Below are 11,008 nucleotides of genomic sequence, written 5' to 3' on the forward strand. Positions count from 1 at the left end.
GGTGGATTCGGTCTTGCACGTGGAGGGTTTGGGTGTGGGCTTTGGTTGGTGTGGCGCTCCCGTCGGGGGGTGCATTCTGCGCGGGAAGGCGGGATTACTGCGAGCCTCACACAGTGCGTCTTCGCAGCAGTTTTATGATTGCTCAGCACAAGAAATACTTTACACACATACAGTTGTTGACAAAATACACTGTACATTATATACCTCAGCTAACTAAACTATGGAAATGTATAATATAGTTCATATAGCAATACGGTCTCACTGCACAGCAGGCCAGCAGTTAACCGTCATTGCGCAATCCATGTTGAGGCACAACTCAGTGGTGTGCCTCAACTGGCTGCTGTTCACCGCACCGTCTCTTCTCAGTATTTGAACGGAAAATGTGAAAATTCAGCGATTTTGAATAAAAATAATCTAAAACTGGTGAAGTTAAATGGAAAATAACGTTATAGTATAATCACTGGATACATATAACAATTTAATTTTTTTTTTTTCTTTTTACATTTTGTTTCTTTCCATGATGGCAGGTAAGGCCCCGCCTCACCTGCCTCCAGTGACTGCACGTCACTGTAATATATATATATATATATGGATGTCCCGATCCGATATTTGGATCGGATCGGCCGCCGATATTTGCCAAAAAATGCGTATCGGCAAAGCATGGGAAAATGCCGATCCAGATCCAGTTTAAAAAAAACTCCGGTCCGTGTTTTCCAACGCACCGATTTAAATAATACATTCCACTTTTCTGCTGCTCCCTAATTTCCCGCATTTTCCAGCACACCTTCAACACATCCACAGGTCTGTGGATTCTCGCGCAGTTGCTTTTAGCTGCTGGCATTGACAGGCTCTTCTCACTCTTTCCTGTGTCTCCTTCTCACAGACAGCAAGCGCACCTTCTTACACACGTCACATACTGTCACGTCATACGTCACATACGTATACGCCCTCTCCCAGCAGAGAGGTAGCAGCACGACTAACGTTAGCTGTGATGCTAGCGCAGCCGTGCGACTGCAATGTTCCCTCTAAGGTGCGTATGGCGTCACATTAGTGCCAAAATTCCAAGCGCATAAAACTGTTATCGCGCGCTGATTCTCCACTTCGTGCGCGCACGACACCCTTTTTCGCGTGCGTGGTGCCTTTGTGCGCGCGCGCTGCGCCTTTCTGCACGCGCGCCGTCTCGGTCTGTGTTCTCTCTGTGTACTCTAATGTTGTGTCGTTCGCGAACGATTCGTTCGAACGAACAAATCTTTTGAGTGAACGTACTGAACCGAATCACTTCATGAACTGATTCGTTCCTTTCTCAGTTCAGTTGAGCTCCGCTGCGACCATGCCGGTATGAGTGGAACTGGCGCATTCTGTGACTCACTGAACCCTCGACGTCGGCGAACGACGCAGCCAGCTACTCATCATGGGTGCGGGGGGAGGGACTGAGCGAACGATTCGTTCACCGCGGATTAACGACATGAATCACCCAGTGAACGACAGAATCAGGACTCACGAACCTACTGACAGAGAACTGACTGTGTCGCGGAGGAGGACGTCACATTGAGGCTCTCGTTCAGTCACTGTGCGCGTCGTTCATTGGGTGCTGAGGGCTTGTGTCGTTCGCGAACTGACACACACTGAGATCTACCGCTGGGGAAGCTGTTACTGACTGACTCATGATTCGCCGACCTGCACACAGAACTGCTGCTGCAGAAGTGATTCAGGTTCACGTACTGAACTGTGCTGACTGTGGCTCTGTGTCAGTCACTCACTGCCTGGTGTACTGCATGCACAGAGCTGTGTAGGGACTCGCGTTCACCCTATTTGCTGCTTCTCCCGCGAATGTCTGCACTGTACTGTACTACGCACGCCCCCCCCCCCCCCCCCTATTTTTTTTTGGGGGGGGGGGGGATTCGGTGAACACATTTTTTGAACGACTCAATTTAAGGAACTGATTCTAGTGATTCAGTACAGTCAAAAGAACTGCCGATCCCATCACTAGTGTACTCCTGGCATCTCTCCTCGCGCTGTCATGTTTAGTTTTGGCACTTTGGGGGCGGGTATGCTTAGACGGCCCCTATTGGCTCTGAGCATTTTTCATATGACCAGGAACATGTACTATTTAAATAACCATAACTTGTTCAATTTTCAACTAATTTCCAAACAGTTCGATTTGTTATAAATGTCAGAGTATTGTATGTATATGTATATTTAAATAGTACATATACCATTGACATCAATAAAATGATCGTGAACAGCTGTCCGAGTTAAGATGGCCGCTACGCTGGAGAAACATCGAGTGTTTATTCATATCTATGATGAAAAGTCCATGGCAGGTCCCTGGGATTAAGATGAAAGGAAATCACGTTTTCATGGGGCTATCATCGCTGAACAAATAAGTCTTACACTATTATCTCTCAGATTTAATTTGCCTAATGTATGGAGCTAGCTTTTTTTGTTGTTGTTTTTTTAAATACATATTTTTAACTTTGCCATCTATACTGATCTGGGCTAATATGTCATTTTCCATAGTTTGGAAAATTGCAGAAACGTAAATACTTTTTATAGTAATATTAAAACCATATTCATTAATTGTAGTGATAACCTGTCATTCATTATTCTACTAAAATAGTAATTGCAATCATAACATCAATAATTAGGCCCATATGCTAATCATGTGGTCCTGATACGAAGTACGCATAGATAAGTGGGTTCGGTAAACTCTGGTGTAAACTTAAAGTAGATAGAGGAAAGAAAATTAATAGTCCCACATTGTGGCATACATTCAATATTTACATATACAAATATTAAATCAATAAAAATATTTTTTTAAACAGACAAGTGAGGAAAGAAAACATATTTGAAAATATAATTTCCATCATTGACTGACATCTGTCGACTGGTTGTATGTGTATGAAAAGAGAGATATTGATCTTGACACTTCACTAACTATGTGATGTTCTCTCAACAGATGAGACATTACCTTCTTCAAAGACTTTTAGAATAAAATTCAATTGGCATTTTCCACAACTCCACTAAATTTGGACTTTTTAGAATTTGTATGTCGACAGGAGCTGTATCTTCTGCAGGCCCTATCCAACCACATTCAAGTACCAGCTGCTATTATCCAGACTTTGCAGGAACTCTTTGAACTTGTGAAAGCACAACTGGAACATCCAGCCCCAGATGTCACAGTGGAGAAGACAGGCACCAAAGGACGCCCCAAAGTTTTGGTCGATGAACAGCATTTGAAGGAACTGCTTGGCGTACACCTTCCTGTGCTTTGCATAGCCACACTGATGGGTGTTTCAAGAAGGACAATCTATCAAAGGATGAGAGAGAATGAGCTTTCTGTCAGGGCCATGTATAGTCCCATCACCGATGCTGAGCTTGACTATTTGGTTTCTGACATTAAGCGTGATTTACCAAATGCAGGCTACAGGATGGTAAAAGGCCGACTGGATTCTCTGGGACACAGAGTTCCATGGAGAAGAGTTCCTGCCTGCATGCACAGAGTTGATTCCATAGGTATCATCTCAAGACTGTCCAGTCTTGGCTGTGTCATATGCAGAGTTTACTCTGTACCAGGGCCCTTGTCCCTGGTACATGTGGACACAAATCACAAGTTGATCAGGTTTGTATTGAAGATGTTTATATATATGTAATCTGATAATCAACCAGTTCTCATTTGTACAGTGACTATCCATCATGGGGATATGTAATTTCACATAATATATGGAATATTTTTATTCGTATGCATTATTCTGGACCTTTACCCACTTAAACCAGATTTCACTGTTTGTACACTGTATTGTGTACAAATCGTAAATGACTAAATTCAAGTTGTATGTTTGCTTCTCAGATACAACATTGTCATATTTGGAGGAATCGATGGTTTTTCGAGAAAGGTACCGTATTTTCCGCACTATAAGGCGCACCTAAAAACCACAAATTTTCTCAAAAGCTGACAGTGCGCCTTATAACCCGGTGCGCTTTATATATGGATAAATATTAAGATTCATTTTCATAAAGTTTAGGTCTCGCAACTACGGTAAACAGCCGCCATCTTTTTTCCCCGTAGAAGAAGCGCGCAGTGCATGCTGGGATATGTGACGTTTCATTTCCATTTGTGTGTTTATGTAAAGACCCCAAAATGGCTCCTATTAAGTGTGTTGTCTGTCTAATTATAAATAATGCAGACGAGGCGTGTTAACTGAGTTCTCAACGTTTACTCACAGCGTGCTCATAACCACATTCTAACTGCCAGCATACAACGCTTCTCAGGGCTACCGCGCATGCTCGTAACTATCGTTGCATGCTGGGTAGTGTAGTTGTTATATTTGCTAGCTCATAACAGCACATTAAGAGACACGCTTACGCGCTTAATTCAATACTCGCCGTCATTCCGGGTGGATTGACAAAAGATCTCCAGCCGCTAGATATTGGTGTCAACAGGGCATTCGAAGCTAGACTGCTAACTGCGTGGGAACAGTGGATGACGAAGAAGCGCGCGGTGCATGCTGGGATATGTGACGTTTCATTTCCATTTGTGTGTTTATGTAAAGACCCCAAAATGGCTCCTATTAAGTGTGTTGTCTGTCTAATTATAAATAATGCAGACGAGGCGTGTTAACTGAGTTCTCAACGTTTACTCACAGCGTGCTCATAACCACATTCTAACTGCCAGCATACAACGCTTCTCAGGGCTACCGCGCATGCTCGTAACTATCGTTGCATGCTGGGTAGTGTAGTTGTTATATTTGCTAGCTCATAACAGCACATTGAGAGACACGCTTACGCGCTTAATTCAATACTCGCCGTCATTCCGGGTGGATTGACAAAAGACCTCCAGCCGCTAGATATTGGTGTCAACAGGGCATTCGAAGCTAGACTGCTAACTGCGTGGGAACAATGGATGACAGAAGGCGAACACACCTTCACTAAGACGAGGAGGCAGCGCCAGACGACGCCAACATCTGCCAGTGGATCGTAAATTTGCCCAACTTTTCACTTCGGACACCGAAGACGAAGGATTTACGAATGAAGAATAACTTCAGAAAGTGAGCGCTATGTTTATTTTGTGTGTTGTGACATTAACGTTCGAGCAACATCATGTTGCTATTGCTTTGCACTATTTTGAATTTGACTATGTTTGTGATTGCACATTTGCGTACATTTTGGGAGTGAACAGAGTTGTTAGAACGCTGGTTTTTAATATATTATTAAAGTTTGACTGACCTATCTGACTGTTTTTTTGACATTCCCTTTAGCGCAGCGTAGGCGCGGCTTATAGTCCGGGGCGGCTTATTGGTGGACAAAGTTATGAAATATGCCATTCATTGAAGGTGCGGCTAATAATCCGGTGCGCCTTATAGTGCGGAAAATACGGTAACCTAATTTTTGTTTTTTATAAATTACATTATAATAATTAGTCTTTCTGTGGATTGTTTCATTTTTAATTTTTTTTGAGGCTACAATAGTACCATTCTCAATCCAATTGCTCCATGTACTTAAGCCTCCCAGGACAGGATCTTGTACATAATTTTAATTTCACCCTCGCCTTCCCTGTAGCCAATATGCCAGAATCTCACATTATTGAGGCAACTTATCCAAAGCATTTGTTCAAATTTGGCAGTTGCCCACATATTGTATTCAAACTGCCATCTTGTTTATTTTACTTTTTCTTTTTTTTATTTTCCAAGTGTAATCTTGGTGCAGGTGCAAACGCATGCCTTTAAACCTGTTTACATTTTATTTGACTTTTGTAGATACTGTACTTAAATGCAGCGACCAACAACTGTGCTTCAACAGCATTTCACTTCTTTCTGGAGGCCACTCAACAACATGGTTTACCCTCAAGGTAGTGTTATTCAGATTATTACAATGCTATGTATATTGGCAATTTTCAGAAATGACAGATACAAATATAATATTATGTACCCCATCCTTTGGCTGAACAACAGCATTAAGTGCTTGTACTATTTGATTAAAAAAACTAAGACAGGAACATATTTTATGCCATTTCTCCACACAGTTCATATTCTTTGCTCATGATTCCTTGCTATTGTCTCACTGCATGTTTTTAGCTGTAACCAAAAAGGGGACTTTATATGCATACTATTATTACTGGGCACATTTGTTAATGTTGAAAATACGAATCGGATAGTGTACTCAGAGCCGGCCCAAGGCATAAGCGTACTGAGCGCTTGCTTAGGGCCCCGCGGCCACCAGGGGGCCCCCAAAAGCAATTAACAAAAAATTCTTATTTTTCTATTTTTTGCATGTAGTCTGACTGATGATTTCTAAATGATCAAAGATATATTATTGTACAAAAACACAATTTTAGGTCAACATTTTTGCACATTGCTGTTTCAGGTTTTTGTTACCAAAAATAATAAAGTGAATCAGAATCAGCTTTATTGTCCAGTTATGTTTAACACACATGGAATTTAACTTCAGTAGACTGCGCTCTCTTTGTACAAAGTAAACATTAAATATGAACAATTAACTAAAAATATAAACTAGTAATTAAAGACTAATATGTACAAGACTGATGAGACAAGATTACACTTTTACTGTAAATACAAAGCTTTATCACTTGGACTGTTCAACCCCAGGCTGAATGTTTTCTACATTTTAAGATTAGGAACCATATGTGGCACTCTGGACATCATTCGTTCATTCATTGGTATTATTTATGTTCTTAACTGGGCCACCCCCATATCTTTAGAAATTACATGTCATTTGTAAAGACATGCCAGGCTGACAATAGGATAATGTAAACAACACTGCCAGAGCCGCAATGAGTTTATAGTAGGTGTGTGAATGATCAACAATCAATATTATTGGCAGAAATAGAGGGCCCCAAAATCAAATTTTGCTTAGGGCCCCATGGAGGCTTGGGCCGGCACTGAGTGTACTCATGTACAAAAGTTACAAATACATTGTTCTGTTGATTCCTCCATTTTAACCAATTTCAGGGTACGAGCTGACCAGGGAGTAGAGAACGTGGACATCGCCCGGTTTATGTTCACAGTCCGTGGCAACAATCGTGGAAGTTTCATCTCGGGAAAGAGTGTCCACAATCAAAGGTACAATTCCTCTAGCTTTCACTTATTAACACAATATCATGTTTGCCTTCATGGAAATTCAATTTTTATGTTTTTGTGACCCTCAATAGGATAGAGCGGTTATAGCGAGATTTGTGGATCTCTGTATCGTTCAAGTATTCCAACCTTCTGTACTCTCTTGAAAAAAATGACATACTGGACATCTCGTCCATAGACGACATATTCTGTGTCCACTACGCATTTCTTCCAAGACTCAAAAAAGACTTGGAGATCTTCACTGAAGGCTGGAACCACCATCCAATGCGCACTGAGGGAAACCGAAGTCCTATGCGGATGTGGGAATTAAACAGATGTTGAACAACAGTGATGCTCATTCTGAGAACATTGCAGTAAGTGTTTTGTCGACAGTATTTTTGTGGCTAAAAAAAAAGAAAACAATCAAAACACGAGGATTGAATTAGCGTTTACTTAACAAAGATCCAGGAAGAATGGAACACCTTGAAAATAAATAACAACCATACACTGTAATGATCTGTGTAAACTAAAATACTCTCTTTTGGCACATAGGATCTTCAAGAGCCGGACATTGATTGGGAGACTGCGGCTGATTACAATGGCAACGACTCGGAACCTGAAACTGACATTGTGGTGCCTGAATATGATTGCCCTCTAACTGAGGAGGAGCTGAATGAACTCTAAACTCTCATTGATCCGACTGACCCAAACTTGACTAATGAACAACTATACATTGTCTGCCATGAACATGTGAAACGACTGCGCATACAATGAGTTTGGAGTTCATTCATTCCCACTGAGCAAAGACTGATCCAAAACACATCTCCAAGGCATCATCTCTCTACTTACATTGAATCGAACCTAAATCTCCTGCATGACAAGTGGGACTCCTACCACTCACCCACCAGTGCATCCTTAGTAACATTGAGTTTTACAATACCTTAGTAACCATCTCATATCTGTGATGTGATGCTTACAAGACTCAATGTTACCTCGGATGCACTGATGGTCCAGACGGTAGACATCTCACCTGTCATGCAGGAGGTTTAGATTTGATTCAATGTGAAGTCACAATTTTTTATTCCCCTCCCCCCTGTTCATTTCACATCAAGACAAGACCTCCATGGAAAGACATAGTAAAGCTTTCACTGTGGCCTCCCTGAGGACATCTCCTGTAGGTTTTATTGATGACGCCTTATAGACATGTTCTGGACCACTCATTGCACAGTGGGTCTCCTCCTTAAACTTAAACCCCTCAATACCGGCTAAATTCAAAGCCATTGACAATGACCTGAGAGAGTACCGTTTTGAACTCTGCATATGTTCTCAGGTGTGCAACTGGGAATGAAACTGAGCAGGAACATGCAATAACCACAGGATAGCAGATGGTATGATTTGCACCATAATGAACCTCACAGTCATGGTCAAATTCCATGACTATTTTAAAGTGTTTACGTTCTGCATAACTTTTTTTTTAAAGAGTGCTAGGAAGGATCTGTAAAAGAATATAATACGACAAAAATACACCATGAGAGAAGCACAAGGTAAACAAAGTTAAACACTTCAAACTACAAACAAAATTAAATTTTTTGTCATTAATGAACTGTAAAAATAATGGTAAACTTTGTCTGCCTATGACAAACCTGGCCATGTTCTGCTCTGTTGAGAAGGACTGCTGCCGGAATCCTTGTCCGTCATTTTGATCTTGGTTTTCCGAATCTTTAGAATTGTTTTTAATAATAAAAATTGTAAAGGAATATTGTGTCAATACGGAATGGTGAAATGGTAATAGACAATGTGAGTGTGAACATAACAATCCTCACTGTTTGTAGGTGATGCCCCAGGCAGGACTGCTTGCAGCAAGGAAGCCAGCCGCTGTGCAGTCTCTTTCAACTCTATCTAGCATAGCAAGCCACACAACGTAACATTAATATATAGTAAGGTAGCAGTGTGTATTGCCTGGCATCTGGCAATACGATTCATATACAAAGGTCACGATACAATACATATATAATACGATATATCCCGATATTAAAGTATAAGGCAATATATATATAAACGATTATAAAAGTGGGCTTGCAACCAGAGGGTTGCAGTTTCAAATCCACTCTGGGCCTTCACTGTGGGACCTTAAGCAATTTCCTTAGGCCTAATAACAAAATAATAATAATAAAAAAATAAATAAAAAATTCGATATGGATGCATTTTGAATAGATACGAGAATCGCGCAACGTAATATTGCCATATCTCCCAGAATCAATTTATTTTCAACACCCCTATAATAAGGCTTACCTGTGAAGTTTTGGATTTAAAAAAATGGGAAACTGTATTGAGTCATCCCACCATATTTTATCCAAATGGTTATATATACTACTTCAATCTTGATAATATTATTTCAAATTAAGTCCTATCATAAAGACAATTACTGTTAAATTTGCTAATGCAAAATACCAATATGACACTTTTCTCTTTTTCACATGTTAATGAAAAAGAGAGGCAGAGAAATGTTTTTTATTCTTAACTTGTATTTAAATTATTACTACATTAAAATACATGACATTTAAGAGAAAAAGCTAATATGGCGGGAAAGAGGTAGCCTGGAATGCCAGCCCACACGATTTTTCATTTACATTCAAATTTCGTAATGCAATCAAACAGAATGCAAAAGAGATGGGCTGGCTAGTCAGGCTAGGAAAGAGGTGTAAAATACAGGATGTTTCCGGCCAATACGGTATACTTGACAAGTATTAGGACTATGATGAGAAGAAAAGTAATAAAACAAGCAACAAGCGAAACAACACACATGAATGGCTAACAGCAGGGATGCTGTGTGAACTAGCAAGTCCAGGTGCTTTTTTTATTAACTCATGTGCAGTGCATTTAATGTTTTCAACTAAGATAGCAGTGGAGCCTCCATTCTTCTAACAAGTCAGTAAACCCTTACAATCACTCCAAACCAGTTCAATAATGTAAATAACTGTGTCCCTCAACTTACCTCTTTTTCAGCCGACATTTTTTTATCCACTTCTTCCTCCGTAAATCTTGATACTAATGTTGTGTCGTTCGTTCAAACGAATCGTTCGCGAACGACACAACATTAATCAATCTTTTGAGTGAACGTACTGAACCGAATCACTTCATGAACTGATTCATTCCTTTCTCAGTTCAGTTGAGCTCCGCCGCGACCATGCCGGTATGAGTAGAACTGGCGCATTCTGTGACTCACTGACAGAGGTGGGTAGTAACGCGCTACATTTACTCCGTTACATCTACTTGAGTAACTTTTGGGATAAATTGTACTTCTAAGAGTAGTTTTAATGCAACTTACTTTTACTTTTACTTGAGTATATTTATAGAGAAGAAACGCTACTTTTACTCCGCTACTTTTATCTACATTCAGCTCGCTACTAATTTTTATCGATCTGTTAATGCACGCTTTGTTTGTTTTGGTCCGTCAGACAGACCTTCAAAGTGCCTGCCTTACTGGTGACGTTTCACTCCGTTCCACCAATAAAATGCAGTCACTAGTGACGTTTGACTCCGTTCCACCAATCAGATGCAGTCACTGGTGACGTTGGACCAATCAAACAGAGCCAGGCGGTCACATGACCTGACTTAAACAAGTTGAAAACTTATTGGGGTGTTACCATTTAGTGGTCAATTGTACGGAATATGTACTGTACTGTGCAATCTACTAATACAAGTTTCAATCAATCAATCAAAAGTGTGAAGGAAAAAAGACCCTTTTTTATTTCAAACGTACATCCCGTCACAAGCCTAAAGACTGACTGTACAGTTCCTGTCTTCACAATAAAAGTGCCGCTCCATCGCGCCTGCGCTTTCAAAATAAGAGTCTCAGAAAGCCAGCGCAAACAAGCTAGCAAGCTACGGAATTTGCCGCCAATGTATTTCTTGTAAAGTGTGTTAAAACGAAT

This window comes from Nerophis lumbriciformis, linkage group LG39, assembly GCF_033978685.3.
Source record: "Nerophis lumbriciformis linkage group LG39, RoL_Nlum_v2.1, whole genome shotgun sequence".
Lineage (NCBI taxonomy): Eukaryota > Metazoa > Chordata > Actinopteri > Syngnathiformes > Syngnathidae > Nerophis > Nerophis lumbriciformis.